Genomic DNA, 20,877 nt, shown 5'->3' on the forward strand with positions numbered 1-20,877 from the left:
ACGTCACAGACTAGCCCCCCTGATCTCATCCTTTGGGTTTTCCATTACCTCACATGCAGACGATATGCAAATCGTTTTATCAGCCTCCCAGGATGCCTACAACACTGGTGCTCACATACATGACTGCATGAAAGGTATCAATAGTTGGATTAATAGACACCATCTTAAGCTTAATGCAGAAAAGACTGAGGTGACCTTACTCGGCAATAACCCTAACCTTTGGTCTGCCTGTGTTGGCCTAGGGAGATGGGCCCCCTTCCTGCACCCACCAGGAAAGCCAAGAGTCTGGGTGTCATGATTGATAACCATTTACTCTGGGGAAACTAAATTAACGCAGTGGTCTCCTCCCCATGTTCTGGAGCCTGTTGATGAGGGTGTTGTGGGAGACGGTGTCGAATGCTGCGGAGAGGTCCATAAAAATCAGGGCCACAGTTTCTACGCGGTCAAGGAGAGTGAGAGCAATCGGTGCAGTCTCAGTGCTGTGGTTGGCACAGAATCCTGATAGTGAGGCATCCAGAAGGTTGTTTTGTTCCAAGAATCCGGTGAGATGTTATTTGATGGCTTTCTAAAGTACTTTGGCTAGGTAGGAGAGCAAAGAGATCGGTGGATAATTTTTTAGATCGCTGGAGTCGGCAGAGTATTTCTTTAGGAGGGGCCTGACTGTGGCGTGTTTCCATCTGTCCAGGAAGTAGCTGTGCTGATAGAGGTGGAAGATATAAAGTTCTGCTATTGGATTCTTCAAATCATTGTACAGCACATAATATTAGAAGGAAAATACTGGGAATTAATTTTGTACACCTGAAAATGGATATCATGTGATAAATAGAGAATACTATCTAGAAGAAAGATCAGAACTCTGACATTTTAGAATATATTGAAAAACATAAAGCAGAGAATCATCCTGACTTTGGATGATAAAGCTTTCATGAAAATGAATCATTGTCTAGTTTTTTGGAAAAACAATTTAGCACAAAATTGACAAACCAATGTGAAGACTATTTAGAAGAAGGGTGTTTTAAGAGATGTTCTCCTCAAAATAAACAACAAAGTGCAGGATGTTTGTGACTGAGTTTGCCGTATACTTTAGATTGTAACTGAAAACACACAATCATTGAGGATTTTATTCACATTTAATGAAACTGGATCAATATTTCTTTCAACACAGAGACAATACAAAACTTGTCAGGCTGACATTAAATTAGCAAAGCCATCATGTGATTTGTCTGTTATGGTGCTAGGCCACAGCAATGCTCAAGGGGATTTGTCAGTAGCGTATCAGTCAATCGAAGAAGGATTGGCATGCCCATGGTAGATTCTAAGAGTACCAGAAACAACACTTGGCAACAACAAATTAGTTTTATCAGGACGAATGAAGCATGTTGTCTGTGGGTGTAAGTGAAGCACTTGGAAAGGATCCCAACATGATAACATAATGTACATCTTTTATCTTGCTCTGGACAAAAGCTTCAAAGTGATGTTCTGAGGGTCTGGGTGCCACCTAATAAATCAGAGGAGCTGACACTAGAGGTTAGGGGAGCATATGATTTGGCCAGGTATTTTTGAGTTCCAGGAAGACTACTATTGTTTCAAGCAACATGTCGTAGATCCTGTTGCATATAGTTCAGTGTTATTTAAAAAGACTATTTGATGATGCAGGGATGAAGTGGTCTAGTGGGATAAATGAGCAATTTTATCTTAAAAGATCAGGGTAATTTTCACTGGGGTCTACTGGAGATCTATTTAAAGAAAATGTATAGAGCATGTTGGGGGAGGTAAGAATTAGTCACGGTGGTGGAAAAGAAGTCAGTGGCTTGACTTGTGTAGGAAAAGTTATGAAAATACTAGTATTGTCATGGGTGACTGGGAGGTAGTGAAGCGAGTGAACGAGATAAGTACCTAGAAATATTGAAATTGTGTCCAGTCAGGGACCTATGTAAAGGGTATGAAAAAGCAATATGCTAGTAGGAAGCAGCTCATAGGTGATTATCTTACTTAATTGAAAAAGTGTGGGTGATTTGGGTGCAAACTTTCCTGAAGAGGTGAGTGAATGGTTGGGTTACCCTTGGTAACCAAGAACACATATGCCCTGTGCGCTAAGATATACTTTTATTTAGGTATTATTTCTTTAGTGCACAAAGCATTTTTTTCTAATGTATCCAGAATAAGCTGATATATCTGACAGATCACATGCTCCTTAGAATTAGGTGTGCCAATCTATAGTGTGCCTCACAAAAGTTCAAACACAGGGTCTTATATTTCTATATAAAAAGAATACATTTTATGTGCTTAAGAACTAGGTAACATTTATTTGCTGAAGTTGCAGGTACAGACACATGGCGAGAGAAACAATAAGCTAAACATTTGTATCATAAGGGAAAAGAGTAATAAGGCTATTAGCACTAGCCTGCTTCCCAATGACAACCTCTGATAAAAGGAGTTGCTATTGAATGAAAATAGCAGGAACTGTGTCAGTCTACCCACCAACCTTTTCCTGCACCATACATAACTATGTGGAGAAACTCAAGGAAAAATGGCGGCCATACCACCCTCTTCCACTTTACCGAGTAACCCTTAAAAACAGTTATTGTCTGTGGCGAGCACTCTCCAGTTCTTCCATTTTCAAGTTCCAACGCTAAAACTGCAACAGGGCATTGAGAAAAGGCTTGGCTAGTGGTGGCTCCTCCGCTAAGGCGGAGGAGCATCACCCCAGTGCTCAAAAGGAAAAATAAAATGATAATGACATATTGTTATTATCATTTTTATTTTTCCTATTGAGATATGGGCTCTTGGGCAGCGCGGAGCTGGCCAGGTCAGGGAGTGGAGTGGTTTACACTCCTTAAGTATGCATGACTGCTTGGCTGTCCCTCTCGTGCTGTTGTAACAGTCCTGTGCGCTTTGCATCTTCCCCACCAGGCTTGCTTTCCACAGCCTGGTGAGGAACATGCAAAGCCTCCTATTCCCCATCTGAGCGCATACCCACAGCACTCAGACCAATCACAGCGCTGCATTGCAGTGTTGTGATTGGCTATGGGGAACATGAGAGCCCGGGTACTTCCTTTTACCAGCGGAGACAGGAAGAAGAGGACGGAGGAAGGAGACCGTGGCCATCCAGCCCAGGTAAGTGTTTTTTTTTCATTTTCTTCATCCCCCCTCCCCCACTCCTGTCCAGTAGCAGCAGCTACAGGGCTTGGTGGAAGCCCTTCCAACCGTGACTTCAGGGGGTGCCCTGTTTGCAAGTTTATTTTGGTTTTAAAAGCACCTGCTGCTGTGTTCCTTGCCTCCAGCAATTTCCAGGCAACAATAAACATGTCAAAGCAACTCCAGTGATTAATGTTCTTCATGGAGAGAGAAATCAGAGTTTTGTCCAGTTGAAGTTTTGACTGATCATAAAATAGCATTGAGGATTAATATGCAAGCTGCAAAGAACGTGTACCATGCAGATCACAAAGTGCATATAATGTAAAAAGATCAGTGGGTTAGTGCTTTTCTAAGAGACATAATTTTGTTACTTGCAGTTTATAAGTTAAAATCCTAATATAGAACAGTGAATTATTAACTATCATCAGAGAACTGAATGCACACTGCAAAGGATATATTAGAGCATAGATTAATGTTGCAAAAAGGGTTAATTTGGGTAGAAATCGATTCTTATTATTAAAGAGAACCCCCAGCTATATTGTTGAGTTTTTAATTCTTAGTTTATGCTTCTCCAGACCAAGCACTCTTAAACTATACTGTCTACCAGTATGGATGACTTGTCCCTGCTACACCTTGGTGTCCTGTGGCTTATGTGACATTTCCTACAAGCTCATTTACCCACGTATGATTCATTGTCTCTGTGTAAAGTGTGTGTGTGATGCAAAGTGCTCTGACACCCTACACTGGTATGAGTGACACTATATAATTAATTAAATGCATCTGAAAGCGAGTGGTTATGGAAACTTGACGGACAATGTTAAAATGTGGTAGTGAGGGAATCTGTGGTGACCACCTCCACCATGAATGGGGAGGTGCCAAAAAACATTGTCCTACCAGGTGCCACCAGCACCAAAGCCGGTCCTGTGTACAAGCACTCTCTCAAAAGTCCATTTAATAGGCCGGTGTACTCTCTCGATTGCCACTGCAAAAAGTGCACATTTCTGGGTTGAGAGAAGTCCGCATAAAAATACCATCTTTGTCACGTCTGCCTGTAAACGTGTAAATGTGGCAATTCCAAATTACTGAGGAACGTTAACTTTAATATGCACACTTTCCAAACGTAAAGTTATGCAAATCTTTGTTCAAGGAACCAGGATTGGGATTGTATGTTTACAAAATGTTTATTTTATCTCCAAAGTGCTTTGAAAATAAGGTTTCTAATTCAAGCAGGTTTTTATAGTGGAAGAAATGAGAACAAGCGATTTTAAAAAAAACAGTCCGTCGCGGCGGCATGACTCGCGGTTGGGGGGGGGGGAGGGTCGTGTCAGGATGGGGTCGCACAGGGAGGGGATTTAGTTCAATTTAAAAAAAATTTTTAACTTACATTCACCTTCGGTCCCGCGTTGCATCTCCTCTCTCCTCTCCACACAGGAAGCAGGTAGCCTCCCTCCACTCCCCTAAGCCGATCACAACGCTGCAAAGGCAGCGTTGTGATTGGCTGATATGCTGACCCCACAGGCGTCTATGGGGAGGAGTGTGCATGACTGGTTTGGTCGGCCCTGTGGCCGACCAAACAATCAGCACCCACAACAGTGGGCAAGCCACTCCTCCCCTGCCTGGAGCAGGACCGCCCACTCGCCCATCCCCAACCAAACCCTGCCTTCTGCTTTCTTGCAGTGTGAGAAGCAGTAACCTTAAATGGTTTTCATAATACCATTTTATGTTTTCTGCTTCTCGCACTGCCAGAAAGCAGTAGGGCAACTCTCCTCCTCCCACGTGGAGGAGTCACCCCTGCGAAAGTACTATGAGATCAAAATCTGTGTTCAGCGAAATATTAAACAATCGTGTAACTTGATATACCAAAACAAGCAGAGTAGTGGAGTCTTTGAAATTTGTGTTACAACTAGACTACTAACATTTGGTCCCTAAATTTGTTATGAAAATGGATGACCCATGGTAGTCGTCAGATCATGAGAAAGCAACAACGTCAACACTTTACACTTTTTTTGAAAATTAGGTCTGTGAAACTGTGGGGGTGAGTGGGGCAGTGGTAGTGTCCTCAAACCGCTTGGCGCTGATTGTGTGGGCAATCTGTTTTAAATCTTTTAATGTTTACTTCTGCTGGCCTCAGGTTCTTTTAACGGTGCACACATTTTCTTTTGAGGGGAAGTGCTAGGGGCATTTGTTATCCTTACCCCTGCGGAAGCCTGGGCTCAGTCTCCACTCTTTCCCGCCTCGGTCTGACGCGGTAACCAGTACCGTTGCGTGGAGGGCGAGGAAGGGAGAGCCAGGAACTTCCGCTTCGACTGGTTAGCGGTCTAGTTGCAGGGATCTCACACTAATAAAAGCCCATGCCTCACCGGCCACTGAGGGGACGTGCGGAGCGGGCGCACCAAAGGCAACCCCGTCTGCGTCCGTCCGCGGGCGTCCGGGGCTCGGGCCAGAACCCCTGGTGGTTTCAGAGCAGGGTTAAGGTATAGCTCCCAAGAACTGCATGCTCTGTGCCCTGCCATGGCTGCTTCGTGTAAGCACAGTATTGAGGGAGGGAGCAAGAATTGGGACTGCAGGTACTGTTCTTTCAGGCCTAGCGCCGGGAGGGTGTTGAGGGAGGCAAGCTCATTTTTTAAATGTTGCTTATTGAATTGTTGATCACTTAGAAAGCACAGAATGGAGATCTACGACCAGCTTGTGGACAGTCAAGTAGATGTGATGTTCCTTTCCGAGACGTGGCTGGATGAGGATTCAGCGCCAGAGATCCTCGAGGCACTGCCCAGCGGTTATGCGATCACCAGGGTAAATAGGCGATTTGGTAGAGGAGGAGGGGTGGCGATCATCTTTAAACACGCCATCCAATGCTCTCTCGAACCGGTCGCTATTGCAGATTGTGGGGCTGGTCTTTTTACAATCAGGGCGGCCACGAATGTCATCCTGAAAGGGCTCCTGGTATATAGACCCCCTGGACTGCCCACTCGCTTCTCAACTAGCTTGATAGAATGCCTCACACAACTAGCATTGTGTTACAAGAAACTCCTAGTGCTCGGCAATCTTAATTTGCATTTTGATGATGCAACGAACACGGGGGCTCGCGAGTTATGTCAGGAAATGGCTATGTTGCAGCTCCTGTTAAAATCGGACTCCCCACCCATCAATTGGGTCATTTACTCGTCCCTATTTTTGCGAACTGGGATGCCATAGATGTGAAACCACCGCTTCCTGTTTTATGGTCAGATCATTTCCTGGTTCCTTTCGTGGTGAGGTTGCCCGGGCTAAAGGTACAGGAGATATCCAGGATGAAAATAGCACACTGGAAGGGGGCTGGCTTCTCTCAGGAGAAGAGTAACTATGCCCTCTCTCAGTGTGGGCCGCAGGGGTGCTCAGACGCTGAAGGTGCATGCGAATCTGTAGATAGGCTTATTACGGAGGCACTGGATAGCACCGTCCCCTGGACACTAAAAATGCCGGGAAGAGGACAAAAAACTGCTCCCTGGTACAATACCGCCTTGAGAACTGCCAAAGTAGAGTGTAAACGCCTTGAAAGGCGGTGGAGGAAAGACTTCTCGGCCCAGGTGAGGAGGTAATATAAAGCCACCTTGAAGAGCTATCATGGGCTCATCAGAAGGGCTAAGGCATCTTATTATCAGGAGAGAATTGGGGCGGCAGAAAATTCTGCAAAGGAACTGTTCAGGGTCTATAAAGAAATATCCTCCCTAGCGAAAACGGCAGCACCAGCAACTGGCTCAGAGGAGTCATGCAACACTGTGGCGGATTTCTTTGCGGAAAAGGGGGAGAGTATTTACTCCACCTTCCCGGATTCTGCTCGAGTAGGCCACGGTACCACGGCGGAAGCAGGGTACATTCTAGAGATAGAATGCATTGATAAATTCACTGTCCCCCCCAGAGATCTTAACAACAATCAGCATCAGTTGTCAGTCAGGTTCTCCTGGAGACACTGCCTCCCCCAAGATACTTAGAGGGAGTATTGAAACTCTTGTGCCGTGTATCAGACACCTCTTGGAGTTATCTTTTAGGTCAGGAACGGTGCCAGTGAGATGGAAGGAAGCAGTGGTCCTTCCACTGCCAAAAAAAACCCACATTAGCCCAGAACCAACTTGATAATTTGCGTCCAATTTCCTTACTTCCTTAGTTCGTCAAGGTTGCGGAGAAGGTTGTAAATACGCAACTTACAGTGCATATCGCAGAGGTCTTCAAACTGTGGGGCGTGACCCCCAGGGGGGTCCTGGAGTCCTAGGAAGGGGGTTGCAGATTCCCCAGATTCACTTGTCCCTGTAAAAAGACAGCCGTCTTCCGTCCTGGGACGTCTAATTGAGATCGTTATCAGCTGTTTGCCTGAATGAAAAGCAAACGCGCTGGTAATCTGCCAGTGTAAAGGATGCTTGGGAGGCGTTCTAGCTCTTTGAGAAGACAAAGATGTGTGTTGTTTTGAGTTGAAGTGCAAAGAGTTAGCTACTGGGCTGGAAAGTTCTTTCTTTTAATTTTGACTGAATTTACACTGCCCTTTGTGCCCCTAAAGAGGTGTTGAAGGGACAGTTATGTAAAAAAAAATAACTGCATTACATGTGGTCTGGTATTATTGAAACCTACATTTTGAAAGCACCATTTTATTGTAAAACCATTCATACGTTTTGCAGCATTGTATCTTACCCTGTGTGTAATGCATGTATAAAAAATTGACTTGCATATTCACAGTGCTTTCGGCCACAGGCTGTGACTTTGTAGCACTAAACATATACATCACTATTCTGCGCTGCACCAATCAAGATTGAATTCTGTGGGTCTCTGGTTACACACAGACCTCTGCAGTGCTTTAATTAATAGATGTTTTCCTAATGTACTACAGTGCATTTCCCACTGAGCAATAACTTATTTTATTTATTTTTCATTTACACTGCCCATTATTTTATATGTAGATACCTGAAGGTGAAATATCTAAAAAACGTAAGAATATTTTAGGCTTATTTATGAGAGGCTTGCATCACCAGAGCATCACTTTTTTTGATGTTCTGGTGGCGCAACAATCTCAACCATACCCATGAGGCAGTGCAAAGTCACCCTGCATAGCTTTGCATTGCCTCATATGGAGTAATCAGTAAGACATAGCAGCGCAAGTCACTGTGTTGCTTTACTCTGCGTCAAGGAGGTGCTCCATGGGCTTTGTGTGGGGTTCCCACACAACAACCATGGATTTTGATGCTGCCCCAGATTTACAAAATCATGTAAACCTGGGGCAGATCCAAAAACTGACACCTCTCTAGTAGAGGCGTAACAAGGAGAAATGTTCTATGAGAGCTGCATTCTGCGGCTCTCATAGAAATAGGGAAACGCCCCTCGGGATTGCTTTGGTGAAGGAAGGTGTCTCTTCCCGTACAAAAACAATTCTGCCTACGGTAGTGCTAGACAGCAATTTGTGAAGGGAAAAGAACTGGAATGCATCGTATTTCATAATTACAGTTTATTTCTGCCCTTTCACATTGGAATTGGGCAGCGCCGCAAGAAGACTTGCAGCGCTGTCCTTCGCCAATCCCTCATAAATAAGGCCCTTTGTTTTTAGCTACACCTGTGGCTACACCCCTACACTCAATGACCTTTGGTTTGGATATGCTCTTATAATGTTCTAAGTAAACTCCCATTCTATCCAGTGGGACAGATAGCCTTCCCATAGTGAAAAATGAAACACACTGTAATTCACTACCAGAACATGTCACACACACCAGTACATGTCTTACCTATAACATACACAGCACCCTGCACACCGGGGTAGCTTGGACCTACCATAGGGGTGACTTCCATGTAAGAAAAGTGAAGATTAGGGCTTGGCAAGTGGGTGCACTTGCCAGGTCGTCATGGCAGTTACAAACTTCACGCAGACACTGCAGTGGCAGGTCCGATAACCCTTTTAACCCTTTCGATGCTGATGACGAGCTCAGCTCGTCATGATGCACAGTTGAGCTGTGCTGATGACGAGCTGAGCTCGTCATGAATATAGCCTAAGAGTAATTTCCAGCACAGGGGGGGAAAACGCCTAGCAGCCAAGGTGTTAAGGGCTGCTTGGGTGAGTGGCACAATCAGTACTGCAGGACCACCAGCACCATTTGATTTACAGGTTCTGGCACCCTCAGTGCACTTTACTAGGGACTTACCAGTAAGTCAAACATGAAATCATGGAAACACCAATCCATAATACAATTTATAATAGGAGCACTTGCGCTTTAATACTGAACAGCAAAAAGGAAGTGTGCAGAGACACTGAACCAGCAAAAACAGAGTCAAAACTAGGTCAGAATGGAAAAAAACAAGGGAAACATGCCAAAAGATGGCAGGTATAACAGGGGCATTTATAGTTATTAATATATGTTGATGACAAGAAGAACCAGTTTCTAGAAAATGTTGTCAGAAGGGGGTCCTTACGTTTAATAAGGTTTGACAAGGGGGTCTCGACATCAAAAAGTTTGAAGACCACTGGCATATCGGGAAATACAATCTCCTTCAGCCCCATCAGTCTGGTTTTCGGGCCCTCCATTCGACGGAATCGGCCCTGTTACTCTCAACTGAAACCATTAGGAAATATGCGGATGCGGGACAGACGGCAGCCTTAATTCTGCTTGATTTAAGTGCCTCCTTTGACACTGTTGCCCACCATACTCTGTTGCAATGTCTGAGGAAAGGAGGTGTGTCTGGCAGTGCTTTGAGCTGGATGGAATCTTTCCTGTCGGAGCACAGCGTCCATGTGAGTCAGGGCTCCCATTATTCCAAAGTCATCAAACTTAAACAGGGGGTGCCTCAGGATCTACCTGGAGCCAGACCCTTTTCAGTCTTTATGTCACACCTCTAGCAGAGATTGCAGAAAAATATGGAATTATGGTTGTGTCCTCTGCCAATGACACTCAACTGGTGGTTTCCCTTACACAGGCACAGGACACGGCAGCGTCCAACTTTGTGACATGCATGCAAGAACTAGCAGGGTGGATGGCTAATAACTGCCTGAAACTGAATGGCGATAAGACCAAGGTGCTTGTGATAGGGAAGGCTCCTTCAGTGTGGTCATCGGCATGGTGGCCCCAGAGTCTGGGGCCCACCTCCATGCCCTGCGCACACGCTAAGAACCTGGGGGTATGGCTGGACACTAAGCTTTCCTTTGAGTGCCATACCAGGTGGGTAGCAGGTGCCTGTTTTGGAGTCCTGCGGGGCTTTCGGAAAACCTTGGATGTGTTGCCTACTGCAGCCAGAAAGACCATAGTGCATTCCCTGGTGACCTTGCGCCTTGATTATGGTAATATACTTAACCTGGGTGCTACTGCTAAATGCGTGCAAAGACTCCAAGGTATCCAGAACGCAGCAGCTTGGTTGGTTCTTATGCTTCCGAGTAGAGTCTCTTCTAAGAGGACGTTGGTCTCCCTCCACTGGTTACCTATTAGGGAGAGTCTTGTTCAAGGCACTGTGTGTCTGTCACCGTATCATTCAAAGGACGGGCCCATCCCATTTGTTTGATCTACTCACTCTCTACTCTCCAACCAGTCAACTCAGATCAAGCGGGACGGGTCAAATGTGTGTTCCTGCCGTTAAGAAAGCTAGGATGGGTGGCCGTTCCTGTCGCTTTGTGGCCGCACAGCAATGGAACAAACTTCCCTTGAGCCTCCGGTTGGAGTGTTCGGAGGTCACCTTTCGAAAAAAACTGAAAACGTATGTTTTCCCCTCTGGTTAGTCCTTCTCCATGGAAAGGTCTTTGTTGCCGTGGGCAGTTTGCAGCGCAGCGCGGGCACACTGGCCTAGTATAATCATGCGCTATAAAAACAATTAATTATTAATTATTGTGGTGCAATACACAGGCAGTGGGTCTGAAAAAGAAAATGGAGGCCTCCTTAATTGTAAGGAAATAGGTGAGTGATGAGGCAACAATGCCTCTAAACTGGTTTAAGGCTAGAGGCCTCTGGTTGACGTGCTCACATTTAACCATATTTCCCTTAGCTTGCATCTCGTTATGGCGTGGTCCTTTTCAGTACCAGTCAAAACTGAAGTAACTGCTAACTTTTTGCAAATGTATTAAATGTGGGTGCTCTAAACAAAGTGGTATTGAAAACGATACCTTTGGGGCATACATGGATTGAAATGGAAAAAGAAATCTAAGATTTTGGGGAATGGGTCTTTGATATAAAGCATGAATGAGCCCCTGGTGAGCATTCAGCGGATAAACAGAAGGGTGGTGAAAGAAAGAACATGTAATTTATGGCAATGCCAGCACTTGCAGGCCTATGATCTCCGGCATGAATGGATCTGGCAACTTTTTATTTCAAATATCCTTTGAAAAGAAACACAGGCGCTTATTTTTGCTTTAAAGGCAGAAATGAAAGCCTGGGAAGGATAGCTCTGTTTTCTTGTAATTCGGCCTCTACGCAGAGTTAATGGCGCTGTTATTGCACAGTGAAATTAAGTCCTTATGAAACATGTTTTTCAAACCTTTGTAGATTCGATTTTTCAATAAAATTGAGGGGTTTAGGTCATGTTGAGCAATCTGCTACATATTAGCACTCTGCCTTCGATGGGTCACTTTTCATAAAGCCATGGTTTATTTTCATTAAACTCGGAATCTGCGGGGGGCCTTTATTTTAAAATTCAAACAAAATATGCAGCATGCAACACCAGTGAAAATGGATCAAAAGAAGAGAGACAAGCATTTTGCTTTAAAATCGAGGTCTGCCTTCTTGTCCTTGGCAGCGCCTTCAGTTTTCAGCAGAACACTGACATCATTAAAGGGAAAAAGTCATTTTTTTGTTTAATTTAAATATCAGGTGTAACAATTATAACTCCACCAGAAACAATAGCAGGCGAAGGGGATTGGGGGGTGGGGTTAAAGAACAATGATTGGTAGATGGTATTTAAAACATACTTTGAAAACAAAACTGTTGTCATCTGGTCTTCATCACAATGCAGGTTCTAACACTGTATCGAGGAGGGGCTATGGGGGCACAACATACAGAACATTAGTGTTTCTACTATTCGTGAATAAAGACTATGAAAACTAATAGTAAAAGCTTTTTTGCAAGTCTTACCACTATATTTTTGTGTACCAAGGCAGCAAGGTCTAGAACTAAAATACTGAGACCACTTTTCACTTTATGAACTCATTCAATTTTCTTTTGATGTTTTTTAATATTTTTTTATTGTACTACTTAATGTGATGCCAGATTTGTTGAATTGTAAAATCTGATGAATACATATATGCAACTAACAAAGTAAATAAAAGAACCTCTAACACAATAATCTCCTTGGGCAGCTGCACCAAAAATATTAAGGACAAATATTTCAGCAAGACCTTCAAAAATTCTTTAGCGTGCCATCGCTAATTTAAAAAAGTGCAAACTTTGATATCGATCAGTAATCATTTTCCGTTCTGTACTTACAGCTGTATTGAAAACGTGCAATAAAATGTAATTCGTTATCGTCAATGAACTTTCGATTCTTAAAAAAGAAATCTTGTGATTTCTGCATAAAAACTGTATTCATTCGCTTGTCTTTTGGAACAGTGTCCATGAGATCATGAGTTTACGCCTATAGGATGACAGGTAAAAACGAATTTCTGAGCTGCGGCCTGTGAAGATAGTGTACTGCTTGCAAGTTCCAGACAGCCCTTCAAGAACATTTTACAGTCTTGTAAGTGTCACGCGTGTTGTTACTTTGTCCTGTAGATGTGGTGGGAGCGCTAACCATTGAGCAGAGTAGAAATATAGGCCTCTTGTGACAAGGTGCAGGAAGTGACTTTAATATGGCAGCATCATAATAAATTGTTTTATGGTTTCTGCATGGCTCCTGCACTTTTCTGTTACACAATAGTAGACGAAGCAGTGTAAAATAACCAAAACCCTAAATGGCATCCTCCTCTCTAGGTGGCAATGTGGTAAGGAGATAGAACTACACCTATACTCCACCACACTCAGAGGTGGAAAAAGAAAAAACCTTTTTTATATACAACCCTCACCCACTCTAGTAGTGGCATGCTTCATCATCGGGTTCACACTGACTCGTAAGGTTGGGGTGGGCTAGACCATATTCCATGGAGCACTTTGAAGAAGTGTTAAATTTTTTGGAGGGTTATATATTATTATGTAAGAATTCCTCATCCACCCAAGGTATCCCTTTATTCACGGTCTGAATGGGAACCATTTAAAACTGTAAATAGACAGAGCAAGCAGGATATTGTGGTCCTATGACCCTAACCTAAAAATGCTGACATGTTTCTGCCCCACTCTATTGGCCTAACAAAGGTCATGGGCATTCTTCAGGGCGACAGCAGAGAAAAAGATTCCCCCAGTGACGCACTAGTGCATTTTTTACAGACAAAAGAGTAGCATGTAAAAGGTAAGCTTGTGCCTGCAAAATAAAAGGTAATGTACTTGCTGTGTATTGGAAGAACCTGCAAACAGAAAAGACAAGACATACTATGGTTTTAGATGCATATGTTAACTCTATAGATACATTAAATCTCTTTATATCATCATTACTCTAGATTGTAACTGTAGGCAAAGATTCGTTGGATGCCTTTGCGGTTGACAGATTCTGAAAAACCCATAAACAAAAAGAAAATATATTTTTACGTTTTTGCAAGAACACCTCCCAAAGGTAAAGAGTGCTAACTGTGTATGCAGCATAAAATGCAGGTACAAAGCATAAACTGCTTTGTACCTGCAAACGATGAATCATGCGTAAGCGCCACTAATCTCGTTCATTTTGCTTATGGGTTTCATTTTACATGTTTTTTCAGAATCTATCAACCGCAAAGGTTTTGCATTAGCCAGACAGATATATATTTTTTTGCTGTTCAGCAGAGAGCCAGAATTGCATATAAACTGGGTGTGAGAAGTTAGCCTGGCATATGATGTCCACTAGTTCTAGTGGGCACCTTGCACCAGTCTAATCAACCCTTATTGATGGTGGTTGTAAAGTCAACCTTATAGAAAGCTATCCTAGTGGTAGCATGAACCAGCAGTCTTCAGGCTAAGACTTCAGTAGGCGAGTTAAGCAAGTTGTTTTACCATATATAATCCCTTGAATACCAAATGAAAGGACACCACACAAGGTATATATCAAAGATATATGTATTTAATCTAAGCACAACCCATCTGCACTCTTTATGAGGTCAGAGGTAAAAATACAATACAAGTCACACAGTTAATATACGATAAGTTGCACAGTATACGTTATGTCCTAGGGGCCTCACAAACCATATACTAAGAAAGTGGTATAAGTACCACGTGAGAGTTAGAAAGCAGGCCTAGGGCCTGTAGAATCGCTGGGGCTACACTAAACAACCAAAGGTTAGGAAGTAGGAGACCCACGGGAGCCGCGTGCAGTGTCTACAAACAGGCGTGGGTTCCCATTGACTTTCTAGGGAGATCGTAAAAGATTCAAAGTTTCAGTTTAAGGACACTTCCGGATGGACTAGGATGGAACCCTTTTAAACTAGGACACTTCGAGAGTCAAGACCACGGGAGCACTGGGGTACTCGTGTTACCTCACCCAGGGAAGCCAGGTGCATAGGTGTCTTTTCGTGTCGTCGTTTCGTCGTCGTTTTCTATGGAGAGCTGCATGATGTGCTGCAGGCGACCAGAGGAAAAGTGTCCAGATGGATCCAAGGGTGGATCGGAGATGTGAAGAACCTGAAAGCAGAGGGGACAGAGTCTGGGTCACTAGCCAGTGACCAGGAAGGAACCAGGCGATGTTGGGTGCTTTAAGGTGAAGAAGGCGAGTTTGTCTCTTCAGCCACGAGGTCCAGGAGGCATTGACGATGACCAGGAGCTGGATTCGAGCTGTCCCATAATTGATCTAGCTGACTGCAGTGTCAGTATCCGGATTGGACCCAACAAGCCTTGGCAACTGCAACCCACGCAGGATGTCAAGATTGGCTCTGTTGCAGACCAGCAAGGTCTGTGGTGCTTCTCCTTTTCAGGGAAGCTGGAGCAAGCCTGGAGCAATCAGGATAGCAAGTTAGATTCAAGATGGCATCTTCAGGGGGCTCACTAGCCAATGGGCTAGAAACCGGGAAGATGCATCAAGCTCAAATGCAAAGGCGGGGCCCACGGAACACTCGTAGAGTGTGGGTGCCTGGGCTTCGGTGCAAATGGTGCTCGGGGCTTGGGCTTCTCGTACCCCAATGCACAATTTACTGATTTACTGAGGCTTCAGGAAAGGAGTGCAGGTAGCAAAATGCAGGATGTACAAGATCCCCGGTCCCATGTCTCTCGTGTCCGCCACGGGTCTCAGCTTTGCTGTGAATGTGGGTCGGGTCAGAAAAGTCTGGAAGTCTAGTTCTTGAGTCGCAGAGTCTTCGGGTTCTGACGGGAGCCTTGAAACTGCAGTCCGGCGAAGTTGCTGTTGGTGCCTGTTTGCACAGGGTGGTCACTCATTGACCACAAGGGAGATGTCTTCTGTCTTCCAGTCAGAATGGAATGTCGAAGGTCCAAGATATGTCTTTCAAAGATTCATCCAGGATAATCTAAAGTCCCAGGGACACAGCTCCTATACTTATACTAAAAAAGGGGGCTGGATTACCTTGTTAGGTCCCTCCTATGGGTGGACCTGAGAAGGGGGTGGTTACACCCCTTTTCCTTTGTCCAGTTTGTCGCCAGAGCTGGGGCTGGAGTGCCCCAGCAACTGGTTTGAACCGGGCTATGCATGGAGCACCTTTTGTGCCCCAGGCAGTGTCTAGATGCATTCACTGAATGCAGCCCTCCCTGCCCCAATACAAAAAAACCCTGTCTGGGGAGGTGCTGTCACCTCCCTGGACAGGAAACCTATTGTCCAGGCCTCCCCTGCCAGAGTTTGGTCGAGCAACAGGAGGTCAGACTCGTGTCTGTGGCAGCAGCATCCATTTTGTGATGCTGAGGCTCTGTTTAACTTTAACCGGGTAAATCAGTAACTTACATGTCTTTTCCCTCTAGAAGGGTGGAATGCTACCCCCGCCGAGAGAATTGGCGGGGGGTAGTATTCCAAAGTGTTTTACACCTTACACAACATGTTTTGATAAAGCCAAACCAAAGTTAGCATTAACCACGAGGATTATAATGCACTTGAGAGTACATGGTATGGCTATCTCATAGAACATCTATAAGGAGATGGTTCCGAAAGCTGCAGAGGGGCTCAGCTCATGCTAGGGCACCCTCTCACATAAAACCAAGCACTCTGCCTCCAGGATTGTCGAGGCCTACCATAGGATTGGCTTATAGGTGTATATGTGTCTATATGTAAAGGTAGATATAGGTATAGTATATCTAAGTAAGGGGTGATTACACCACCTTACCCAGGCTGTGTGAACAGACCTGTGGTATCAGTTTGGAAGGCGAGCCAGAGGTGGCACGATACATGCTGCAGCCCCTGGTAGGCCTAGGTTGCACCTATGCCCTGGGTACCTATGGTACACTATACAGGGGCTCACAAGGGTGACCCAGTAACCAATCTGGTATGCACCTAAAGTGCATGGTATCAATTTAGAGAGAGAACAGCTGGGCTGTGGGTCTGATTAGCAGGCCCACAGCCACATTAAAGTCGAAAAAACATAGAATCACAGCAAAAAGTGGGGGTGACCATAGGAAGCAGACCCTACTCTCCTACACAACAACACTGGGTTACATTTTTTCTGTACTCTTAATTTCTCAATATATTTGGGCATAACTAAGTTCTGCCCCATGGAACTAGTTAAGCTTATTCACTATTCTATATGCTACTAGAAGCTCATGTACTGTATCTTATGAGTGTTCCCATGTTTGAGAATACTCATGTCCTGTTTCACTGATTTTTAGGGATTACACTTCCTGCCTATACACGATTACTTGAATAAGGGCAGACTTAGTCAAACACAGCTTTCTCAATATGAAACAGTTGACTTGAACACCAACCCAGTTCTTGTATGGCTTGGAGAAGACGCTCTAGGTATTTACTATTTGGACATGTTTATTCATCCTTCTATCTTGATTTTGATCGGGTTCTGACACTCTTACTTACTCACCAGCACTATCAGAATGAGACATTATGTGTTTGGTTTTTCCATATGCGGCACATCTATACTTACTCCTATTATTCTTTTCCTTGGCTCACTAGAGCTTGAACTTGTTTTCTGCTTCTCTTCTATGGTTTCAAATTTTTAAATGGGTATATCACTATCTTATGCGATTCCTATCACCAGTCCTGTATTTTTATGTCTATCCTCACTCGACATACACTTCTTCTCGACATCTTTTGTAATCTATGAGCCGATCAGGTTGCCTTAGACTCACTTTGTATATGTGTTTTTTACATGCTTTTTCTATATATATTATTCATTTTGCTTATTCATATGTGTATATTATTTGCAGCCTTGAAAAAGTCCAAAGGCTAAACATGTGTTGGCAACTTCTGTTTTCTATATGTATCAAGTTTTGCAACATGTACAAATAATAAACTATGTATAAAAGAAGAAGAACCATTATGGACAACACTTGCCTTCATATGTTTTACTTGCCTTGATTTAGCATTATAATGTGGACTTCCTATGTGTGCTTCGGTACTTATTGCTTGTTAGTAAAGATTGGTAAGAAAAGCAGAATGCAAGGCTAGATGGAAGACTAGAAGACTAAATTGAAGGATTCATTTATTACTGAAATTGGATTTGCTTTTCATTTCCCAGAGTAAGGATATGGACTCTCATAAAACTAAAGTTAACAATGAATCTAAAGAGGAGCAAAAAAAGAATTAAAGACCAATTTCCAAATTCCACCTTCTGAGTAAGGATATGCAGAATTACATGACGGATCAGCGACAAGTGCAGTTATAAAGCTATGATCTGCTAGACAAGGGACCCAGGATTTTACTAGGTTACAGAAGAAGGGCTAATCTTTGGGTTCCATGAGACAGCGTGCACAATAGCTCACAAAAGTAAGGCTTTCTCCCACATTACAGGATTGAGAGCAGTGCTTAATTTGAGCCAGTGGTTTCCGGTGCTCGGCACCAGAACTTAGTTGTCAACACTGGCGCTTATAGCGCAAACTGGACCCAATGGTATTGGAGTGCTTTTCATGAGCACCACTTAAGGACACCTTTTTTGGTTGGCACAGGGAGATTAAGTGCTTTGCCCAGAATCAGAGGATGTTGAGCCTACGCCGAAACTCAAACCTGGTTACCCAGCTCCAAAGTGCTAGATGTTATGCCCCATCCTCTCCAAGCTTGTAGGGTTTCAGGTTAGTAGTTGGTTCTGTTATAGGCAGCGCTAATAGTTGCAAGCTACCTCCTGACAAGAGCTCCAGCATTTTTTTTTCACAAGTTAACTACTGACTGTGAGTGCCAACGAGACAACAGGAATTAAGCTTTGACCAGATCACTGGAATACGACTGGCTGTTAGGTCAAAGTGGTGAAGCAGTCCATCTGATGCAGGAGTGAGGCTAACTAACTAGCCCTTAGAAGCAAGACTGTCATTGCTGGATGAATGTGTTAGTCAATGCTGCTGAGAAGACAGCCCTGCAGCTAGCCTGTCACAATTGTCAACACTTTTCACTTTGGTGTGCAATTACATCGATATGACAATAGTGAAGATATTCAATAAACATAGACCCAGTTGAAAACTGTTTCAGCAGTACCTTATCAAAACTTCATGTGACTTCTTGTATTCTTAAAATTCTGTGGGTAAAGCAACATTTTATTCTCTCTATCGCTTACTTATCAACCTGTTGCTAGTCGCTATACATATTTGTAGTAATGTTATGCATTCCTCCCATGTCATCTATTCCTTTATTTGTGAATGTTCTATTACATCCTTTGTGATGGAATGTTGACACTTGAAGCTCCCAGGCAGTTGGTTCATTTTCCCTGAAAGCTGTGGAGACGAATGGCAATAAACTTACCTCTTTTTTCAACTTACCGTGGGTTGTGGTTACTTCAATTGGCGATGAGGTGGGCCACCGTTCGCTGTCTCCATCCACGTGTGCGGATCATTTCGCATGAAGCAGAACCATCTTTTTGTCAGATGTTCTCTAAAAAAAAAAAATGTCCAAAGTGCTTTGTATTGGGAAACCGATGATGGGACATTGTGTCTCGGCCAATAATAAAAGAATTATCATACTTCCCACTTTTCAGCACGAGAGAATTTTACGAGTTGGCAAGAATTGGATAGTAAAAATTACTATCAGAGGCTTTCATCAGACAATAATTTTTTATCTACTTGCTGTATCTTCCGATCCTCTCCTGTGCCAGTGCGATGCTCGCTGGCTTCAAGGTTGGTCCTGATTTCCTTCTTTTGGTCTCCGGATAATGGATGTGACTGGAGAAGGAGTGTGTGTCTAGGAGAAGCCGTTGGTCCTCACTCCTCAGTCTCCGTGCAGCAATTGATGATGTGTAACTTGTGCCAGAAGTGACGCAGGTTCTGTGCGCATCTTGGAACTAGAACAGCTACGATCATCACGTCGCTGGAACGTTTCGTCATTGTCATCAGACGTTATTTCCCTGCCACCAAATTCGTAGGGAGAGTGCTGAAGATTGAACTTTGCTGAGCACAAGATTTCACCGTTGTGCGCCAGATACCTTGACTGGATGAGTATCACCGCAATACAGTTTGTTTTTTCAATGGGACATCAAGTGGAGTAATCTGAAGAACTTTGGTGAAGTGAAGGATATTTTTTATTACATTTTTTTGTCTCAATATTCTCTTCATTTCTGGTCACTACAGTCTGTGATTACTTATCATTTGTTAATTTCTTTACAAGTATTCGCTTGTTTTAAAAAAAAAAGGGGGAGAATCTTTTCTCAGGAAAAGTGCTGACTTCATTGTGTACAATGAGATTTATGTTATCACTTTGCATTCATTTATAGTTAATTAACCAGGTCAATACTGTGAAAATTGTGAAAAATTTGCAATCTTATATTTTACCATCCTAAACTTTCATTTTAGTGTTTCAACTTGTTAATACCTATTTTCCATTATGCAAAGTGTACAAGCCCCTCCTCCTTTTTTACAGCTCCAGGAGACCCACCAGTTGTGTGGAAAGTATGGTACAGGGCATTTACAAAATATTTAGGAGCTATTGGTGGCATTAGATTCAGTGCTGAACGTAAGAAGTATATTCTTGAGCACAATCTTGGCCTTGAAGGTCAAGCTGTTTTGGAACATTTACCTCCACTTGAAGTACGGGAGGGTGAAGAACCTGTTAATGAATTCGACCAAGCTGTGGCAATGTTAGAAAAACAATTTGATGATGAGAGGAGTTTAGTAGTAGAACAACAATCTGGTGAAAGTATTGTATCGTATGTGGCTTCGTTACACATTTTGGCTTCTGAGTGGGAATTTGAAGGTTTTACTTCACAACTGATCAGAGGTCAAATTGTGGTACGTTGCAGGGATAAAAAAAAGTTCAAGAGAAGCTGTTAACTTTAAAAAATCTGCCTCGTGAAGAAACCATTTCTATTGTTAAAAGCATAGAACTATCTCAAACTTCTTCCAATGAGTTGAAATCAGATAAAACAGCAGTAGGAGCAGTAAAAGAAGTGAAGGATATTGGTGAAAAAAATAGTGTTGAACAAAAAGGGAAGCTGTCCCTAGCTAGACAAGAAAATACATTTGTAAACTCACAAAAAGAAAATGTGTGTTCCAAATGTGATTTTCCTTCACATTTCCCAAATTAATGTATATGTCCTGCCAGAAATGCATCTTGTCGAAATTGTGGTAAACAAGGACATTTTGCTAAAGTGTGTATTTCCAGAAGTAA

This window comes from Lissotriton vulgaris, chromosome 8, assembly GCF_964263255.1.
Source record: "Lissotriton vulgaris chromosome 8, aLisVul1.2, whole genome shotgun sequence".
Classification (NCBI taxonomy): Eukaryota; Metazoa; Chordata; class Amphibia; order Caudata; family Salamandridae; genus Lissotriton; species Lissotriton vulgaris.